Source organism: Acanthopagrus latus, chromosome 5 (assembly GCF_904848185.1).
Source record: "Acanthopagrus latus isolate v.2019 chromosome 5, fAcaLat1.1, whole genome shotgun sequence".
Classification (NCBI taxonomy): domain Eukaryota; kingdom Metazoa; phylum Chordata; class Actinopteri; order Spariformes; family Sparidae; genus Acanthopagrus; species Acanthopagrus latus.
In genome coordinates this window covers 5,260,220-5,280,128 of record NC_051043.1, presented here as the reverse complement: position 1 = coordinate 5,280,128, position 19,909 = coordinate 5,260,220, and the positions used below count along the sequence as shown (strand labels likewise).

Genomic DNA, 19,909 nt, shown 5'->3' with positions numbered 1-19,909 from the left:
TAATAATAAAAATCTGTCTGCGCTTTTTATACCGTACCTGCGAGCTAAACACGTAGTAATGTAAATGCAGATTGGAATGAAAAAATAATTGTACGTTCAAGCATGTGCGCAGGCGCGACTCACGCGCCCCCCAAAACACCCCAAAATAACACGGTCACAATTTTAAAAATGGTGAATTTCACAGTTTGAAAACGTGTTTAAACGCTGGAGTGTGTTCACAGCTGCAGGCTTCTGTGATTCAACCCACACTGTTCATTTGATCATTTGCTCTGTTAAATTTAAAGCAAAACAACACGTTAAAAAAACGGCATGATAAATATTTTATTTACTACAAATATAAAAGTGCTAGTGTAAATTGTGATCAGAGCAGTAGAAGAATTTCCCCCCCGTCGTGCTCATTGTTTTCAAAGTGAATTGCATTAAAGTTTTACATTGTAAATCCAGTCTGACAGGAAGTAGAGTGTCAGCCATCAGCTCTTGAGCGAGATAAATGAGTAAATTGAATTATTGAATTATCACATAAACGCAGCAGATATGTGCTGAGGTAAACACGGAGAGGAGAAGCAACAACAATGCTGAGGGGTTGCCGTTTGGCCCCGGGAGGACCCCGGGGTGCCCTGTGTGTGTTTCTCATCGCATGAGCGCTTTTCATGCTTGTCACTAAATTTTCAGCTTTTTGTGCGCGGCCTTTTTAACAATTCTACTTCGATTACCGGGACATTATGGCTCTCTGCTAGACACCTTTGCGAGGCAACAAAGAGTTACATGTATTGCCATGCGTGCCATTCATCCAGCTTTGGGACAGGAGTGTAGTCGGCTGATAACAATAGCAAATTCATAGCAGTAACTATGGGAGACCGGAGTCACGGCGTCACGGCTCAGAGGTGGCTGGAAAACTGAGACAGCCCGGCCAGGAGAAGGATCTCTTTCTCCTGCTTCTTCCTCTTCTTCTTATCCACTTGTAGTTTTTCTTTCTTTTCTTTCTTTTTTGTCTTTTTCTGTGTGTGTGTGTGTGTGTGTGTGTGAATGGAAGAAGTCAGACATAAACACAGGGAGACAAGATCTGTTTTGCTTCCGAATAATGCTCCTTCCTGGCATTTTGTTTCTGCCGTGCTTCTGAAGCACCATATTTGGTGTCCGTCTGACCGTTTCCCTTCTTCCTTTCGGCTACGTTGAGCTTGTGTGGCGAATCCGACCGACCCGGCCAAACACAACAACCTGCTGGGCCACGTCCTGCTCTCACACGCTGTTATTCATCACATCTTTTAATTCCTCACCCACTTTTTTTCATATATATGTGTCTTCTTCTTCTTTTTTTTTTTTTTTGCCCCTCCCTCCCAGGTTAAACACTAGCTGGAGGGTCCGTCTATCATGCAGACCATCCCCCCCCCCCACCCTTGTTTATTCCATTTGCATTGATGGGATACTTAAAGATGTAATTGGCACCTTTTTGACTTTTATGACACCCATTTAAGATGCATTTGTCAGCCCACAAACTGCTCTGGGCTGCGAGGAGAGCTCCTCGCCTTACAGAGGTCTTCGTGCCTAATTACATTCCTACAGCAACTGATTCATGCCCCGTAATCAGCTCTCACTTGCTATAATAAATCAAGGAATTGGCAAGCAGTCCTTTTTGGCACCTTTGGAACAGGTTTAAGTGCAGACGAGGGAAAACAATTGTGTACTGTGTTATTAAAACTCCCACCAACGCTGTTCAGCACATCCCGCTCCATACAGCGCAGTTATATAGTAACAAGATTGGATTTTATTAGCCATTATCCCATACGTTTGCCTCTTTTCATGCCGCGCAGCTGACCCGCGTCCTCGGCCTTGACTCGAGGTGAATCCGTGATATTTTTTGACGGTTCGAGGGAGAACAAAAAAAAAAAAAATCTAATGCACAGATGTGAAGTATGATATCCAGAGGGGAGAATACAATTAAATATATCCTAGAAGAGTCTGGACGTGGTAATACGGCGCTGCCTTTTTTTTTTTTTTTTTTTTTTGAGAGAATATTTCAGGACAATCTTGATGAAAAAAAAAATTAAAAGACTGAAGGAAAAAACGCAGAGCTGTCAGTTGGACAGCAGCCATCGCCGTAGAGGAGGAACAAGCTTGAACGAGAGGGGCGGTATGTAAAAGGTAGAGTGGAATTACACCACCCCGAGAGAGTTTGTTGTGCCCCGGTGTTTTGGAGGTCAATTATACATCATTAGAAAGAGGGAGATCTTTTCCCCAGGGAGACCTTTTCCTCTAACCGAGCAGATGCTTTGAAGGGAGCCGTGTAATAAGGCCTATCACTGACCCGAGTGTTGGACAACACCCCTGTAATGGACTGCCTTGTTAGAAAACTGCCAATGGGCTCCATCTACAAAACATAACATTAACTATATTACACACCACGCTGCCGACTTTTTGGGTCATGCTGCCGATGCATAAAAAACATTCCAGAGTGGATTCCCCCCCCCCCCCACTTTTTTTTTTTCTCTATAAAGTTTTACTGTCCAGCAAAATGTTATTTTAGAATGTTTCATTTGTAACCCATCCAAATACATACAGATTTTTTTCTCCCCCCCTCCAAATTATCTCATTTGCGTGCTGTAAGCAAAAATGAAATTTAGGTCACGGTACTACGAGTTGTAGAAAAACAGGGCAGTGATGAAGCCATAAAAGCCGAGCTCCGGGAACCTGTCTCACCTCCCATGTATGCTGGACGATCCCCCGGTGTGCTGAGAGCTGCTTTTTAGAACTGTTTGGAGTGCCCTCCTGTGAAATTGTTGTTTTTTAATTAGCTGTGCTTGGGACGCTGCGGTAGTGTGTGTGTGTGTGTGTGTGTGTGTGTGTGTGTGTGTGTGTGTGTGTGTGTGTGTGTGAGTGTGTGTGTGTGTGCCGGAGGAGAGATGCTGACGGCTGGCTTTCTGTGTTAGCTCACAGAGTGTGTGTTTTACTCACTCTAGGACACTCCCGCGTGGCCTGGCACTTTGTGAACACTCATATGCACCACAGGAAAAAGAAAAAAAAAACCAAAACAAAACAAAACAAAAAAAACTAGGATGTACTTTGTGTTGTCAACCCAGCTGGGTAGGTTTGCAGTTAATTAAAGAGTGTCCTCAATCCTGCTGAGGTATTTCAGCAGCAGCAGCTCTGATCTGTGGGTGCATGTGCAAAGAACTTTCAGCTATACTTTCCTTTTCTTTTTCCCTATTTTTTTTTTTTTTTCATTCGCCCTAAAAAGGATATAAAAATGCATCTTTAGCCACTGCTCTTGGGTAAATAAAAGAGGACCTCTACAGAGAGACAAATCTAATGTTAGAAACACTAAGCCGGATAATATTGCTTCAGCTTGCTGGGATTTTTTAGTGCTCGGCGAGGAGCTAGCTGAAGCTGGCCCCGTTCCTCTGTAAGGAAGTATTGGGTTTTATGTCAACATGGCTCGGCCTGTCCCTGCAGCATACTAGGATGCATCATCTGTCATCTCATGGTTTGCTAACTGCCCCCCTCCCAACACATTTAGACCCATTAAATGAAGGACCTGTTGGAGCCGTATTTATTTGCATCGCCAGCTACATCGTGGACTGTTTTTTTTTTTTTTTTTTTTTTTTTTTCTTTCCGGTTCCCACAAATAGCTCTCTGAGTGATAAATATTTGATTCAAGCATATCATTTTACAAGAGCTCTTGTGTTTATATAATAGTGCCGCTATAAATTTTTACACCGACCATATCTATAAAAGCCTCAGCAGTCTGCTGTTCGAATGTTTTTCCCTGATGCCGGCCCGTAAATCTTCAGTATCATTTTATGAAATCAGGTGATGCCGCCTTACCTTCTACTGGGTTTTACTACAAATGAGTGGGTGCAGAGTGTTTGTGTGTTTGTGTGCATAGACGGAGGATGGGGTGGGCATTAGGCATACTGGCGTGTATTGTGTACGTAGCAGCAGTTGGAACACAAAGCGCTTTGCAGGACGCTATGGGAAGCCACAGAGGCTCAGCCACGGTAATGCCCATCACCACTTTAGAGGCCAGACTGGTGGCGAGGGATGTGAAGCGAGGTCTCTGTGGCTTTGTGTGGGGGAGCCGGAGTGCAGGGGAGGAGAAGGATCTGCGGAGGGATCTGCCTGGTGTGCTCACATTACACTGGATGATAGCAGAGGGGTGCAGAGGAACTCAAGCATGCAATTTGTTGGTAGCCACAATTTAACCTCATCTCCTAAAGCCGGCTGTTAGGCAGCCAGTGGGACATGTCAGTCAATCGGGAATGCTAATCAGTGACGGTGGAGAGCGAAAGCCTCTGCTCGGCAGCGTCCTGATTTTCATTACTGGCTCCGAGTCCTCGGGCCTTCAGGTTTATTTTCACAGCATGACAACTCTTCATAACAAAAAGGAAGGCTACCACAAACCATTAAATGCAATTTACAAATTAGATTTTGGCTAAATCTGCAAAATACCGTTATAGGCTCCTTGAAGCAGGCAGCCGAGGAATACACACACTCAGCAAATGTTTTCTGTGTCAATTTGCCAGATTACATGTTTAAATCAGAGGAATGATTTTTTGTTGTTGTTGTTGTTGTTTTTTTGTTTTTTTTACGTGACTGTGCTCAAACAGTTCATTTCGAATATCATTTACGGTCCATCAGGGAAAGTGTGGCATTTAAACTATTATTTCTCAGGACTTTTTTAATTACGCCTCGGACGTGTTTTGTCTCCTTGCGCTGCCACAGTTTGGAGGTGGCCCGCACTTGTTTCTCCAGGCAGCCTGGTCGAACGTGCATGAGAAATTGAGACATGGCCTCTGTTGCTGGCTCGCAGTATCGCTGCTGGCCCCAACTGTGTATATGTGATCCCACTCTGGAATGTTTTTCCAACACGTAGGCTTTTCACAGATACACTAGAGAGGACTGGCATCATAGTGGCAAGTGCTGCATTCAGACTGTTGTGTGCCCAAGGCTTACTCTCACACTCACGTCACACATTCTAGCTCTACATGGGAATGGGCAGAGCTGTGTGTTTGTCTACATACACCCCAGGTTTTGGAGAGGGTGTGGGCGCATGTGTGTGTGTGTGTGTGTGTGTGTGTGTGTGTGTGTGTGTACACTTGCTTCCTCTCTCTGCTCCTTTCTTTCTTTGTCTCTAATCTAAGCTCCTCACACTGCCTCACATTCACTCTCCCTGCAGTTTAAAGACACATCTCAGCACCTCATCGTAGCTGCTGCACGTCCAGACTCCAGGCAGTATAGATTTTTGTACATGCGGGAAAACACGTTTCTTTGTCTGTTTTTTGTCTGTCTGTTGTTTTTTTTTTTCTTCTTCTTCTTCTTTTTTTTTTTTTACCCCTTTTAATCTTCATCAAATGAGATTAGCCCCCAAATACCGGTATTCCTGCCCAAAGTGACTGACAGAGATTTGCACTTTTATCATTAAGTGTGACACTAAGCTGGTCGGAGCTTTGTCTTGAATGGAGGGTCTGACGGAAACGGGGGCTCCTAATCCTTTTATTTGTGTCAGGCCCAGAAAAGGGGGAAGAATGGGGCCGGGGTGGGATGGGGCTGCAGAATGCCACGGCCCTTAGTCCCCTCCAGACCCGGCCTCCACAGCCAAGTGAGCATGAGACTCATCTTATGTGGTCTATGCACTCGAGCGGACGCATACACACTCATGCGCACACGGGCAGGCATTTGTGCATCTACAGTATGTTGAAATGTTTGCTCAAGCACATGCACACAGTCAGAGATACGCCGCCTCATTTACATGTGCATATGTTCACCTACTTCCGCGTCCAGTCACGCAGTCATTTTACCGAGTGCGTACCTGCCCACGGCGGAGCATGCGATCGGCCTGCATGGACTGCAGTAGCAGGAGGTTCAATCTAGGATGAGATTAATAAAGTTTGCCGGTTCCCTGGTCGAGGTCCAACGCTAGGCTTTTGTCTGCGGCTCACATCGGGTTGTGGGGCTTCGGCTCCTTTTGTGTGTGCACCCTTGTGGTAATCCATCTGCAGCGGGAGTCCCCTGGGGCACTTTATTTACTCATTCAACTGTTTGGAAGTCTGTTAGACTGCAGATCAGATGCAGTGAAACCAATGTGATTACTTTAACCAGCACTTCCAGATTCCTGCCCAGCATCTCCTCTCACCCTGAGCTGGTGTGCTCTGCAGGTGGGAGGGAAGGTCCACACTGCAGTGTTTCCCACAGGTGGAGAATTTACTGGTGACAGCGCGACGTGTGACGGAGAAGTTCAATAATTAACTAGTCAAATAACGGTTTATCACTAACTGTTTTTGGTCCATAAGGGGCCGGCGATGTACAGTTATGGTGTAGGGTAATACCACAGTGCCAGGAGGGGGGTCAGACCGGCTGTTCTTGGCTCTGGGCTCTTCAGTTCAGGGATCTAGAGGTCTCAACTGAAAATCAACCTCGACTCAAAAATGCTGACCTGAAGTCATTGAGATGGTCAGATGGTTTTTTTTAGGAATTGTTCACGCTTATCGTAATTTTTACCTATTACTTAAAAATATATCTGCCCATTCCCATATTGCAGATATGACGGAATTTTCAGTGTGGGATTTACATGATTGAATGTAGCTATTTTAGCCCAAGGTTTGATCTTTTCCTTAACCTGACCAAGTACATTTGGTACCTAAACCTAACCAAACTGCATCATTTTCACATTTATAACAGTCCAAAAAGTCATTCTACATTATAATACATGAACTGTTAGTTGACATGCTTTATTTTTCAAATTTTAACCACATGCTGAATATTATGCAAACTGAAGCTAGAGGGGAAGGTGGATCATCTTGAAGCTTAAGGCTGCTGACCAAGCTGCCAAACTGGGCGAGTTGGGACTGATACCGTGTTGAATATTTTCATATAATGTAAACAAACATATTTAACATAACCTCTACAACCGGTTAATCTCTGATGCAACTCAGCATTGTATAGGATGTGGTTAACTTCCTGGTTTTTATTTTATGTTTGAGAAAGGCGCATTTTCTGTTGGTGTCAGATAATTTATAACATCGTGGTGATGAATGCTGTTGGAGGGGCTCCCTGGGAATTTTTGCCTGTGGCCCCAGCAGAGTCAAGACCTGAAACTGCACATACCGACAACAAAGTACAGGATGTTATGTTCTGATTTGACAGCGGTTGAGTAACATCATGTTTTCTCTGATTCTTCTGAGTTCCATGTTTTGCTGTCCGGCAGCAGGTCCTCTCTCTTCAGTGTCACCCAGCGTCGGGCGAGACTCGCTGACATGGTGTTGTGGTTCCAATCTGTTCATATTACACTGAAGCTAGGTGGAGCCTATGTATGAGAAACACTGGGCCTGACACCTGCAGCTACAGAAATCAACTTTTAGCTGGACTGATTTCTGGCATACTACTCAATGCACGAGTTGACAACTTTGACCATGAAGGTCTGCTGATATGTGTCCGTAATGAATTGACGATGGCACGATTTGATTGAAAAAAAGAGTGAGAATTTGTATTTTACCTACCCGGGCAGGCTTCATGCCTTTAGGCTGTAAAATAAGAGGAAGTGAATTGTTGTACCCCTCCTCACGCTCACCACTGCATTCAGGAGATTAACAGGAGAAATTACAAGTCGGGAGTGCTGTGGGAGAAAGGGTTTATGAAGGGGGGACTCCTGCGAAAATCAGGAGTGTTGGGAGGTATGGGACTTTTGTCTACCCGGCGGGGGGGATTGCCCACGTACGGGAAAATGCACTGACTCATCCCTCTCTGTCTGTCCTGTTTACCGGCCTGCTTCAAGGGCCCGTCCAATATTCTCTGTTATGAAGATTCTGCATTAGTTATTGAACCTCCTGTGCCCACACACTGTAGAGCTGACTTGATTCTTTTATTATCCCTGTTTGTTTGACTTTGTTATTTCCTCCCCTTGCATCTCGAAAAAAAAATACAAGATCCAAATTCGGTGGCTGGCATTTGTCAGGCCTCTCTCGCAGCAGATCATAATTCAGCACCATAGCAAGTGTGGTGTCACAGTGTAAAAACTAACATCTATGTTTTATTGCAAACAATGAGACGCATTTGGTTATCCATCCATCAACATAAACCCAGAGCTATGTATTTGGGGCTAACCCTCATGTTAAACCGTTGCAGGCTGTCAGGCTCTCTGAATTTACTCTCTGTCTCTTCCCCTGGTGTGGCTGGGGAATATGGCTGAAATCAGCTGCCAGGAACCGGCATCTACGGCGTGAGCTCCCTAAACTCGCTGTTTAGGACCAGCCGCTGATTGGTGATGGCTGTCTTGGCAAGAAAAACAGCCCCGTATGAAAACAGTGCGGATTGGGTTTCCATGCGTCTGACTCACTCCCGTCCTCTCTGACCGGCCCCCCCACGGCAAGCCAGCATGATTTGTGCATGAGGTCCCGTGACCCATGGAAGCTTCAAAAAGCAGCGAGGGGAAATATTTGGATGATCCTGATGGGGGAGTGGAGACGTGGGAGGGAGGCAGAGATGATGGGGGCTCGGTAAGAGCGGGGCTAAGCAGTGTAAGGCATTGCAGATGTGGAGAATCTGCAGTGCAGCCGTGATGACAGGGGAGTGTGTGCGCGGAGGAGATGAGTGCCCATCTTGGACTCTCACAGATACACAGATACACCCACCACCACCACCACCACCACCACCGTAATGGTCTCTGAAGACAGCTGTAACACAGACATTACGCCCTGCATAAAAAAAGGTGGCAAACAGTAGACCAAACTGTGCACAGGGGGTTGGAAAGGGTTGCAACAGAAGAGGCATTTAATCATCAGGTACCATGCCATGATACTGATCGTCTGTACCTCACCCCCCTGCTGTAAACCCCCGATCCCTTCTCCTCTCTCTTACCTTTCCTCTGCTGGCTGGATATTAATATTTCCCAGAAAGCTTCCACAATACGTCTTCCCGGGAAATTCCGAGCCTCCTGAACGCTGCAAAATGATCTGGTGTCTCTGAGAGGGATGGATAAGGGGATAAAACATAAAGATTTTTCAAAGTGTTTTCTGTGCTTATGTGATTTCGCAGTGCTCTCTGGATGGAGATTTCTATCCGGTTGCCTTGATAAGAAAAATGCGTTGCTGCAGGTGAAGGCTGAGTTGTTTGCTCTATTCATCCAAATTTTCTCCTCCAGCTGATAGTATTTTTTGATTCAACCTCATGGCCTCATAGCACATTATTTATGCAGAGAGTCTGCCTCTGGGGCCAGTTCAATGGAAACCCCACTGAACAGAAATAGCTGTAGTAGGCTGAGGCTTGATGCAAACCCAAACTCAGCATTTAGAAAATCAAAGCTGTGGTCTGAGGCTGCCGCAATCATTCTTTGGCTTCCATGCCTGTCGCTGCCTCCTCCTGAGAGTGGGTGGGTTGACTGACCCCCAGGGTGTCTGTCTGCCTTAAGGTTGGCCCTGCAGGCCCGGCCTCACAGGGGAGCGCCAGCCCCGGGCCGGAGTCGCGCTCTGAAACCAGAGCTCCAAAGTTGTGTTGTGATCCCAGCTGGAGAGACAGCTCTGGCTCTGAGCGGAGCCCTCTCGCAGCGTGCAGCCGGGGTCACCGGTGGCCTCTCAACCTTCATCACTCCGCTGTGCTCCTGCGAAGCACCGACTCGGACCGCGTTATTTATTGAACCGCAGTCTCCGCTTCTTCTAAGACTCGCAACAAATATCAGCGAAGTGAAGGTTTGATGAGGTCATGTTATCAATTACATCTGGCTCGGGGGGTTAAACTACACAAAATGTTGGTTATGCCTAAGCAATTTTCGAGATGAATGTTTCACATGACTTATGCTGTCAGTAATAGCACTCTGTCAGTGAAAACACAACGACAGCGTCATCTGTTATGTCTATGTTGGACCGTCTCACTTTTACACTTTAATCTGTAAAGTAACCAGAAAATCTGGGTTCGGGAAGAACTTGAGTGTTTGCGGTGTGAACGTGTCTTCGTGTCTGTGTTTTCACAGTTTCGTACTCCAGCACGTTTATCTCCTGGTATCTTATAGGTTCCAGCTTAGCTTTTATTTAATCGGGGTTTTTTTTTCACATTCCTGTGTGAACGTGCTCGCATGTGTGTGTTGCGTGCCCCTTTGTGTGTGTCTGTGTGTGTGTGTGTGTGTGTGTGTGTGTGTGTGTGTGTGTGTGTGTGTGTGTGTGTGTGTGTGTGTGTGTGAATTTGGTCTGTCACTCAGCCAAGCATTGGACATGCTGTTGGCAGGCGACACAGTCTGTGGATTCTCCTCTTGGTCGTGCTGCTCTGGAGGCTGAGAGCGGTGCGTGCCACCCAAACCACCAGCCGCCTCCCCTCCGCCCACCCCCCCACCTCTATCATCAGCAGACCGGCCCGCTCCCTGCTCTCCTTGCTCTCCTTTTCCTGGGCCCCAGAGCCTGGGCTGTGGCCTGTGGATGAGTGCTACATCCTGGCTGTCAGCACAGGGGTTAGCTGGGGATTGGCCTGTGGTGGAAGTGCAGTATCTGGCCCTGTCTGTCAGCTCCTCGTTCCACTTCCTCCCGCCCCTCAGCGCACGCTGCAGTCAGTGGCACAAACACACGCCGGCCGAGCTGCGACTGACTCACATCCCTGGCTTGAAAATGAAAGGATCGCCCTCAGAATAGGCATATTCATAGCCATGCCAATGAAAAGGGGCTGTTTAAAACCCTTAAGTGCTCGGGTGTTGTGTTTTTAAACAGACCACGAAAGCTTTGACAGATGGTTTACTATTTCACCCTGTATTTCATTTCAGGTAGTTTTAACTGTCACTCTCTGACTTCCGAGGAGTGACCACTCACCCACAGTGTGTATTTGCATACAGTTACAGCTCCCGTGCAACCTTTTTTTGTTATTTAACGTAGATTTTACAAAAAAAAACATCACTCGTGTTAGATTTTCATCCTCCCAAGATTCCGATTTTGTGTACGCGGGCTGCATTATCTGATACACACAGGTACATACATGCTTACACACACACACACACACGGACACACATCTGTCGCGCACATGCTTGCAGACAGGCTTACACATGTCGAAGGATTTGCGACTATAATCAGATTAATTGGCCCATCTCTCCTTGGAAACATCACATACACACATGAAGGCCTCTGGTAGCGTTCAGCTGGATGCTGCTTACACTAACCAGAGGCCAGGCAGCAGGCGCAGGGTCGGCCGGGTCACAGCACGCTCTCTGGCATCAGCATCTCCTCACCGGCTTACATGTTCGAGAAATTATTACAGCCTTGTTCGCTCTGACAGAGGAGGAATTTTTCTATGCGCTCCTCCCGAGAGGTTCCGATGTGTTCAAGCCGCTTTAGTTAAATTTGACACGGAGACACTTTTTTTTTTTTTTGCCACACAACATAAACACGAGAGCTGGTGTTGCTTGGCAGAAGCCGCTGCCCCTTCAAAGAGAGCGGCAAAACACGCTTGGCCTCTGCGATGAATATTATAAGTGCATTAACCATAATCCTTATTAACATTCTGCAGGCTGCATGCAGGTTCAGTGCCGCAGCGCGTGTTTTTCTTGTCGCCCACAAGTATGTCTATGTGAGGGACTATCAACACACACGCTGCCATTCATGATTTTATTATAGGCTTTAGCCTCACCGCAACTCGTGGACAGGAACGAGTTCTGCTGCCTGTCTTTCTGTCTCCTTTTTTTAAATCGTCAAATCTCCTCTTGACTATGTATACTTCTGTTTGCGTGGATGTTAGCAGGATTAGGTGTTGAGTCTTTATTAAGGGTTCTTATATCCATGTGGTACATCTGCCGTTATCAGGTGGAAAATTGTGGAGAAGCCAAAGTTTGATATCATTGAAATCACGCGAGTCAGCTACCAAAATTGAACACAACATTTTGCAACTAGGAGTGCATGCAAACTAATGGCTGAGCGCTTGAAACAGTCCCAGCTAAAAGTGAGGCTCTCAGTTAAACTGTTGATTATTTTTTGGGATTAATCTATTTGTTTTTTGTTCTATAAATGTCAGAAAAAGATAAAGCATCTTTATCCATGTTTCTCGAAGCGTCAGATGACAAATATCTTGTCCACAACCCAAAGATGTTCACTTCATTGTCATGGAGGAGCAAAGAAACTATCAAATATTCACATTTGAGAAGCTGGAATTTATTTTCTTTTTCCTTTTTTAAAAATAAAATAACGTAAGCAGATGAATAAATCATCACAATATTTAATTAATAGTTGACATTAATTATTGCAGCTCTAGCTAAAACCAATATGTGAAGAATCGAAAATGCTGATGGCCTGAAATGTCCATCTTCTGCTTCTCCAGGTGGATGCACTAACTTAAGCAAACCAACCTAAACAATGAGAGTTCAATAGTCTGAAACAAATATTGTAACATCCACTCATATGTCCACTGTCGATATGAATTGACTGATACGGTCATTTCAAAGCTGATACCAATCATGAGTAATGAAAGAGATAGATAGGACACGATACACACTTACAGTAAGATATTGAATCTTGTGTATCAAAATCTAGAATAACCACTGACAGACTGCCAGTAAGTACAATTTAACACTGTACTCTGAAGTTTATGTTTTCTGCTACTTTAAGCTTCCACTCATAAAACAAGGAGTGTTGATGGGCCTGTGACATGTAACCAGTTTTGTGTGTTGGTTACAACAGTGTTGACAACAGACAAAAGAATGAACCCTAGTGTTACATTACATACATTAATTGACTCACAACAATAATCTAAAAAATGCAGAATATCCTTAACTTTTGTTTCATTTGAACAATATCCAGTTGAGAATCCATTCAAAGCACTTTTAGAACATGAGGGCAATTAAAATGCTCAAGAGTTCATCTGATTTCTGTGCGAGTGCATCCGACAAAAAGAAAAAAAAAAGAAAGAAAATGTGGGGAACCAGTGGTTTGAGTGGTGGAAACTTGATATTTACGCTCTCAAGCTAAGTCCCTCTGAAAAATAATGGCAGAAGAATGACTGTGTGAATTTTGTTTAGAGTTGTACATTTAATTCATCTCTAAATAGCAGTGAGATGTGGTTTACCAAATCAGAAAGAATTCAGATAGCGTTAGGTAAAAAAAGACCAAATTAACATTCACATACTTGCTTGTGATTGTCCAAATACACAGTCCACCCGCTCTGCCTCATGTGGTAAACCCCGGCGCTGCTGGCACTTAAGACGAGCGAAACAACCCATAAAAGCCTATTTTGCAAATACAGTTTGACCCAGCTCTGGTTTTTTCACACATTCTGGCGCTAATAAGCTCTGACACACCCTAAACAACCACCCTCTCAAAGAGCACGTCGAGTGTGGAGCAGCGGTTTGGTGTCCAGGGGAAGCCTGCGGTTCTGGAGCCAGAGAAGGAGTCGTGCCCCGCCGTCCCACAGAGATGACAGGAAGATAAGAAAGAGAGGTGGCCTCTCCGCACAAAAACATCCCACCAGGAACTAACCTAACCTGGGGGAGACGTGGAGGGCTGCAGGACTCTTGTCAAAATCTATCCTTGCTGGAGGGAAACGCACGCAGAAAAACACAGGCATCCAGTAGCCGCCAGAATCTGCTGCTAGATGTTCTTGTGGTATCGCAAATATCCATATCGAGTTTATACTACAACAGCATGCCTCTGTGTGTCACAACTTTGGCTGTGTGACATGGTTTCTCCAAACCAACAGCCACAGAAATAAAAGAGGGGGTTGGGGGGCGGGGGGGGGGGGCTAAGTACAAGCGACAGACTCTTGGCAGACGCAGCCCCTGCAGCTACAGTATAGCTTAGAAAACCGCTTATAGTTTGCAATATTTGAGAAGGCGAAGTGAAAAGTTAGCCATTTCTCTCAGACGATGCGTAATGAGGGAACCGTAGGGAAGGAGAAACAGCGAGCGGTTTGTGGAAGCGGCACTAACGTGGGGATCAGCAGCATTAAAAGAGATTTACACCCCGAGCTCTTAAACAGTTTTCTTTTGCTCAATGGTTCCTCTTTTACAGATATTTCAAGGAAGTAATAAACTGCACTGACAAGCCGTTCGAGTGGCTCTGAAACATCCCTCATGGGCAACAGAGCTCCATCACTTGCATCGCGGCGCCTCGGCTCCGGATCGTTATTCCTGCGCGAGCCGGCCTGTTTCTCTCCGTTAGCAGCGTCTGGCCTCTCCTGGATATTACCATCACCTTGTTGTTGTTTATGTCAAAGAAATGTTGCGTAACTAACTCTAATACATCAGGCGCTGTGTTCTCCCGAAGGGTAAGTCAGTTCAACATTTATCTCGTAGGGAGCGGTGCTGTTGCCGCGTGGTTTAGTCCCTCAGACTGTTTTTCCTGACGGTTAAAGTTCTTTTGAAGCCGTCTGCGTGGTCCAGAATGAGGCCCTGCACAGTGTAAGATGTCATACTCCCACTGTGCCGACCAACATGCTCTGTGGGCCTTGATGTGCCCATAACATTTAATGGTACTTGGGCAAATGCTAATGGAAACTCTTACTTTGCCTAGCAATCACATTTCATTCCCTTCTCTCTGGTTTCTCTCTCTCTTTTTTTTTTAATTTCTTATTTACCATAATTATTCATTTGCCTCTTTGATATGCTTGAGTATGAAAGAAGAGTGGAAAAGAATATGCATTATCTGCTAATTATTAAGATTAAGAGTGGGATAAATAAACCAGAACGAAAGGGAACATTTGTCTCGAGTCAGGCACGGTTCCCTGCGTTCTGCTACCCCACAGGGTGGATGTTTGTTTCGCTGGGATAGCAGAACATCACAGAGTGTCCCTTTGGATGTGGAGCTGGGACCAGGGCTGCCGAGGTACTCGAGGGGAGGAGGAGGAGGAGGAGGAGGAGGAGAGGGGTGGGTCATGCCGTGGCATGTCTCAGTGTGGGATGAGGAAACATCTCGACCTCGCACAGGTTCAAGAAGAAACAGCCTGCTTCTGATTAGCGACTCTGATCCGCAGTGATAAACAATTCCTGTGGTCTCCTGCTCACAGAAACATCACTGGCAGCGAGTGAGCGTTCACGGGTGGTTTGGGTGTTTGTATGTATGCTCAGACATGCAGGGTCTGAGTGTGTGCTCGAGAATATATCCAAAAATCATCACTATCTTAGAAAAAGTAGCACCGATTCTGATTTATCTGGTCAAATGTGGACCCCGGTTGTAGTTATGCGAGCTTGAAATAGAATAATGTGATGTTCTTTATGGTCTAGGGTGACATCAGAGTTGAAATTTGCAAGCCAAAACATGAGGGTTTGTGGTGATTTTATTAACTTAGTTACTAACTTAGTCACACAGACACATGGTCCCCCTCCAGTCAAAATGTGTTTTTCTCCGTGTTCCTGCAGTTGAATGGTTGAGCCTCGCCGTGGAGAATGATGTTGACACGAGAAGGCTGTTTCCACATTCGTACGCTGAATGTGTGTATTGTCTCCGTGCTCATCTGATTTTAAAGGATAAGTTCACCCCAAAATGAAAATGAAGTCGTTATCTACTCACCATCATTCAGATGGGAAAGTGGAAGTGAAGTTTCATAGTGTACAAAACATTTCTGGAGCCTCACAGCAAGACAGTGTCACAGCATTCTTCTAAATAACTGAGTTAGTTGGGGAATTGTTTTAAAACATTAAAGAGACTGAACACAAAAATCTTAAAATGGCTCTGCACAGCTCTGCATTATCCAAGTCTGCGAAAGGCCTGCGATCATAAATTGATGTGAAAAAACGTAATTTGCGTCATTTTTAAAACTGAAATGTTCAATTTAGCAGCTAAGTTTAGTAGTTTTTAGCATGCATGCGGGCGGATGTGTAAGCTTGATACTGATCCTTTAAGAGGTGGGCCTACTGGGATGATTAGTGACATCACAAATAGTTTGGAGCTTATCCTGGTCCAATATTTAGCACACACACCTGTGTGATGTGGAAAGTTGAAGCCTCCAGTGCATAAACATGGGAATATGTACAGTGAAGTCGCAGACATCCAGCTTATTTCTAGATTCTGGACTTAATTGTAATGAGGAAAAAGATTTTAAGAATTTTAACAGGAAAGAAGACATAAGAAACATATCTGAAGTCCATTATTAGCCAAAGTCGAGTGTTTTATACATCGTAAAACATGTCTGGAGGGGATCTTTAAAAAGTAGGATAGATTAAAAAGATTAAAAAAACAGACATGCATGATATCACTCCAAAGCCCATAACAGTCCAGACCCACAACCCGAGGGTGATGGAGGAGTTTTAAAACTTTTCAGTCAGAGCCTGTTGTCCTCTTTGCCCTCGCTGGTAACTGGCAAGTTTATCTGTTGCTGCACTTCCGCGCAGATGCCTGGCATCGAGCCCCGAGGTGATAAAAACGTCTTCAGAAGGTAAGTGTTTATGGTGAGGATCCATAAGGTTAGCAGGATCAAAGCTCTGTTGAAAGGGCATTAAGCAAAGAAACAGGAATAATAAACAAAACAGCCAGTTAGTCATACAATCCGATTTATGACATCTAGAAAACCATGTCAGGGGAGAGGCTGGCTGTTTTTTATGGCTGTGAAGAAAAACAGCCTCCAAGTCCGAAAAAACAGGCCAGTTAAGTCAGAAGAACAATAGCAGCGAGGGAGGGGAGGCAGGGGAGGGGAGGCATTTGAGATTTCACACCACAAATATACAGCAGATCTTTTTTTGGCACTTTATATTGTGTTATTTTCTCTCTTGTAGAGGATGAAAATCGTGTTTGACTTTTTTTTTTCCTTCGTTCTCCGTGAATTTCTGGGTTTGTGGGGGAAAGCTCAGCAGCCCTCTGTCTGTCTCGCAAGGAAAAAAAAAAAAAAGCATTTGGGCATCAGACAAGAGCCTTGTGTATGGGCTCAGCTTGGCTTCTCTCTGGCGCTCGTCGGCCGGGAACGGCTGATTGAGTTGACTGTTTTAGCTGTGTGTGCTCACAAATGCCCCCCGAATCCCCCACCCCGACAGGGCCAGATTACACTGAGGGCAAAGGTAATAAATACATTTCACTTTTTAGACCTCAGGGAACTTAAACCGTTTGTTTTTGTTTTCTTTCCTTGTGTTTTCACGCTGAAATCAGGTTTTAGGAGTTAGTCTGTGAGGAGTGGGAGTGTGCACACCAGCCGGGCCTGCCATTCCTGTCCTGTCCGGTCGTTTGCTCCAGGCTACGGCTTTAAGTGGGAATTATTACTTGGGAGATAAGTATGGAGATAAGGCGGTCCTTGCCTGCAAGATGTATGAGGTGTGCCGACACCGGGAGAGGTGCACCTGACCTGGAAATGAATGGTGTGAAGGTGCAAGTGCAGCGCATGAACCTCCTTTTTCACCCTGTCTTGTGAGGCTCATCGCTGCAGATCATCGCACAGATATCAGAAGGAGCAGTTCGGGGATTATTGGATTTTATCTACTGTTTAAAATATATATCTAAGAAGGGAGGGTTGAACTGTTTGCTTCACTTTCTCTCACGTGTAGACGTCAGGTGTCCTTGACTCAGAGGGAACAATACTCATACGACTCGATTCACCGTTAAATGAAATAATAATTTCAGATGGTGGGCCGTAACCTAAACATTTAAGCACCTAATATGTAGTTGATGTCGCATCTAGTGATGATTTTTCTGAAAAAAATAAAAAATAAAAATTCCGATCACAAATTTCCCAAAACATCTCCAAATTGCTCCTTTTTTGTCCAAACAACAGTCCAAAACCTTCATTTTGCTGCATTGCAACATTTTTTCTTGAAAAATGACTCATTGTTGTAGTTGTAGTGTTTTCAAATTGTGGCGTGAAAGCTGAAAAGTGTATGAAATGTATTGTGTGAGAGGGAGGGTCGACATATGTGTCACTGGTACTTTATTTAGACCCTCGCTTTGACTGCAAGGCCCCTTTAATATCTCAAAGTAATATAACAGTATTGATTCACCACCAGTAACTAAAATAAGCAAAAAAGATATTAAGCTTGTGTGCCATAACTATAAAATTTAATCTGCTGACGATATTTCTGATTAATTGGTTGGTCTTTATGAAGTCAAATATGTTTGAAAAATGCTAAAAAAATAAATTAAAAAAAAAAGTTCCCACTTTTTATTGTGATGTCGTAAAATTGCCAAAACCTGAAGACTCTTCATTTACTGTCATATATGACAAAGAGAAAAGGCAAATCTTCACATTTAAGAAGCTGGAACCAGATAATGTTCGATATTTCTGCTTGAAAAACATCAATCAGATATGAAAATAGCTGGCGATTAATTTTCAGGGGTTTTTTTTTTCCGATCGGCTACATTTTGAAGGTTTAATAATGAATTTGCAAGGGAACGTAAATTAGCAAAGGAAATGTTAACCATGGGTGAGAAAAAAATCCAAATTTTCCCCCCCCCCCCCCCCCCGCTCATTCCCAAACAACTCACACCAGAATCCATTCTACAAAAACAAAGCAAAAAAAATAAAGTGATTCATTTATTAAATGGTGAGTTTTCAACTATAATCACCGACTATTTTGACAATCGGTTATCAGTTTGAGTCATTCCTAAGAAAAGAAATAAAAATCTCTGAACGAAATTAAATTACAAACAAAAACACAATGAAGGAATTGGAGATTTCTTTTTTGTTTTCAGAACTGGGAATTGATTAGGTGGCTGCTCCTCTTAGGTGTGTGGGAGAAACATTCCTCCTGCTTGGTATGTTAATTCACAGCTCCGGGGCCTGTACCAGCCTTCAGTCAGCCTTTGAAGTTTCTCCTGCGTTGACGTCTCCCCATCAGCTGAACTTGTGGCCTCTTTGCATTTGTATTTATTAGACAATCCCTCGCATGTAAAAGATGATATAGTTGACACGTTACAGGCAGCCGTCGCTTTCGCACGTTGAGGAGAGCGCTTTGTTCGGCAGCACCCCAACAAATTTCGTGACACTTACATGCCAAGGGAGTTTGTACATTGGACCTCTGCCAAGACGCTAAAAAGAAGCCAGACCAGATCCTGACAATCTTACGGTGAAGCGAAGTACCTGCAGGATCTTTCTGTATTTACTCATCTCGATCGCTTCTTTCACTTACAAATCTCCCCAATCCGTTTTAACACAGCACTTCTTGCACGTTATTGGTGGTTAGCTACCTGGAACATTTCCTCTCATCTGCCAGTATCCCTTTTTTTTCCTTCTTCCTCTTCTTCTTCTTTTCTAAAGCTCTCCACTAAGAGTCATTGTCAGGCAGCCAGCTAATGTCCAAAAAGGTCACCCGCTGTTATGATTGAAGCGAGCACTGGTGGTTTGACCCGCCACACAAAGTGGAGTTATAGGTGGCCGGTCAGCTTGTCAGTCAGGTTGGGTGGTTTTTTAATCATTTCGTCTTTGCTGGGGGGCTCTCCTGAGACCCCTGCAACGTTTAGCAGTCTGCGGCTCTGGACCCCGGGGCTCGTCTAAGCCCTGCCTGTATCCGTGCTGCCATTATTAGCTCTGCTCTCCAGAGCACACCGCTCATCTCTCCCCTGAGAGGGCGGCTGAGAAATGAAGCGCGCTGGCTGGGCGCGGCAGCAGAGGGCCAATAGCCCGACATGGAACAGTAATTACTCCATTGATATTCCTCACACAATAACACTGTCATCTCTCATTTGCATAACCCCGCTCGGCTCGCCACAGCAGATGAATGCATATGATCTTGTCAGGAGGCTGCCGGAGGTTTTGGGCGGCGTACGAGTGGAGGGGTTTTTCACCTCCTTCCAGGTGCCACTTTTGTCTCAAACGCACGGGATGAGCTGTTTGATTGTGATTAAATGATGCAGAATGAAAGAGGGAAGCACCTCTCATGTGTTCTCTACATGCTTTCTGGCTCAGCTGTCTTTGTGGTATTAGAACATAAACAACAAGATGGAGAGAGGAGGCTGCGGTGTATCAGGTTTGTAACCGCCTGTGTGCGCGTGCGGGTCCGCCTGAGAGAATGAGAGTGTGTTGAGGGGGTGGGGTGTCAGCG

The 19,909-nt window shown here is 44.9% G+C and overlaps 1 protein-coding gene across 4 annotated transcripts in view; it reads left to right on the top strand.

Annotated features, from left to right (window-relative positions):
* Positions 1-19,909, top strand: part of lmx1bb (LIM homeobox transcription factor 1, beta b) — a 55,411-nt gene that overhangs the window by 4,472 nt on the left and 31,030 nt on the right. The gene's annotated exons all lie outside the window — the stretch shown is intronic.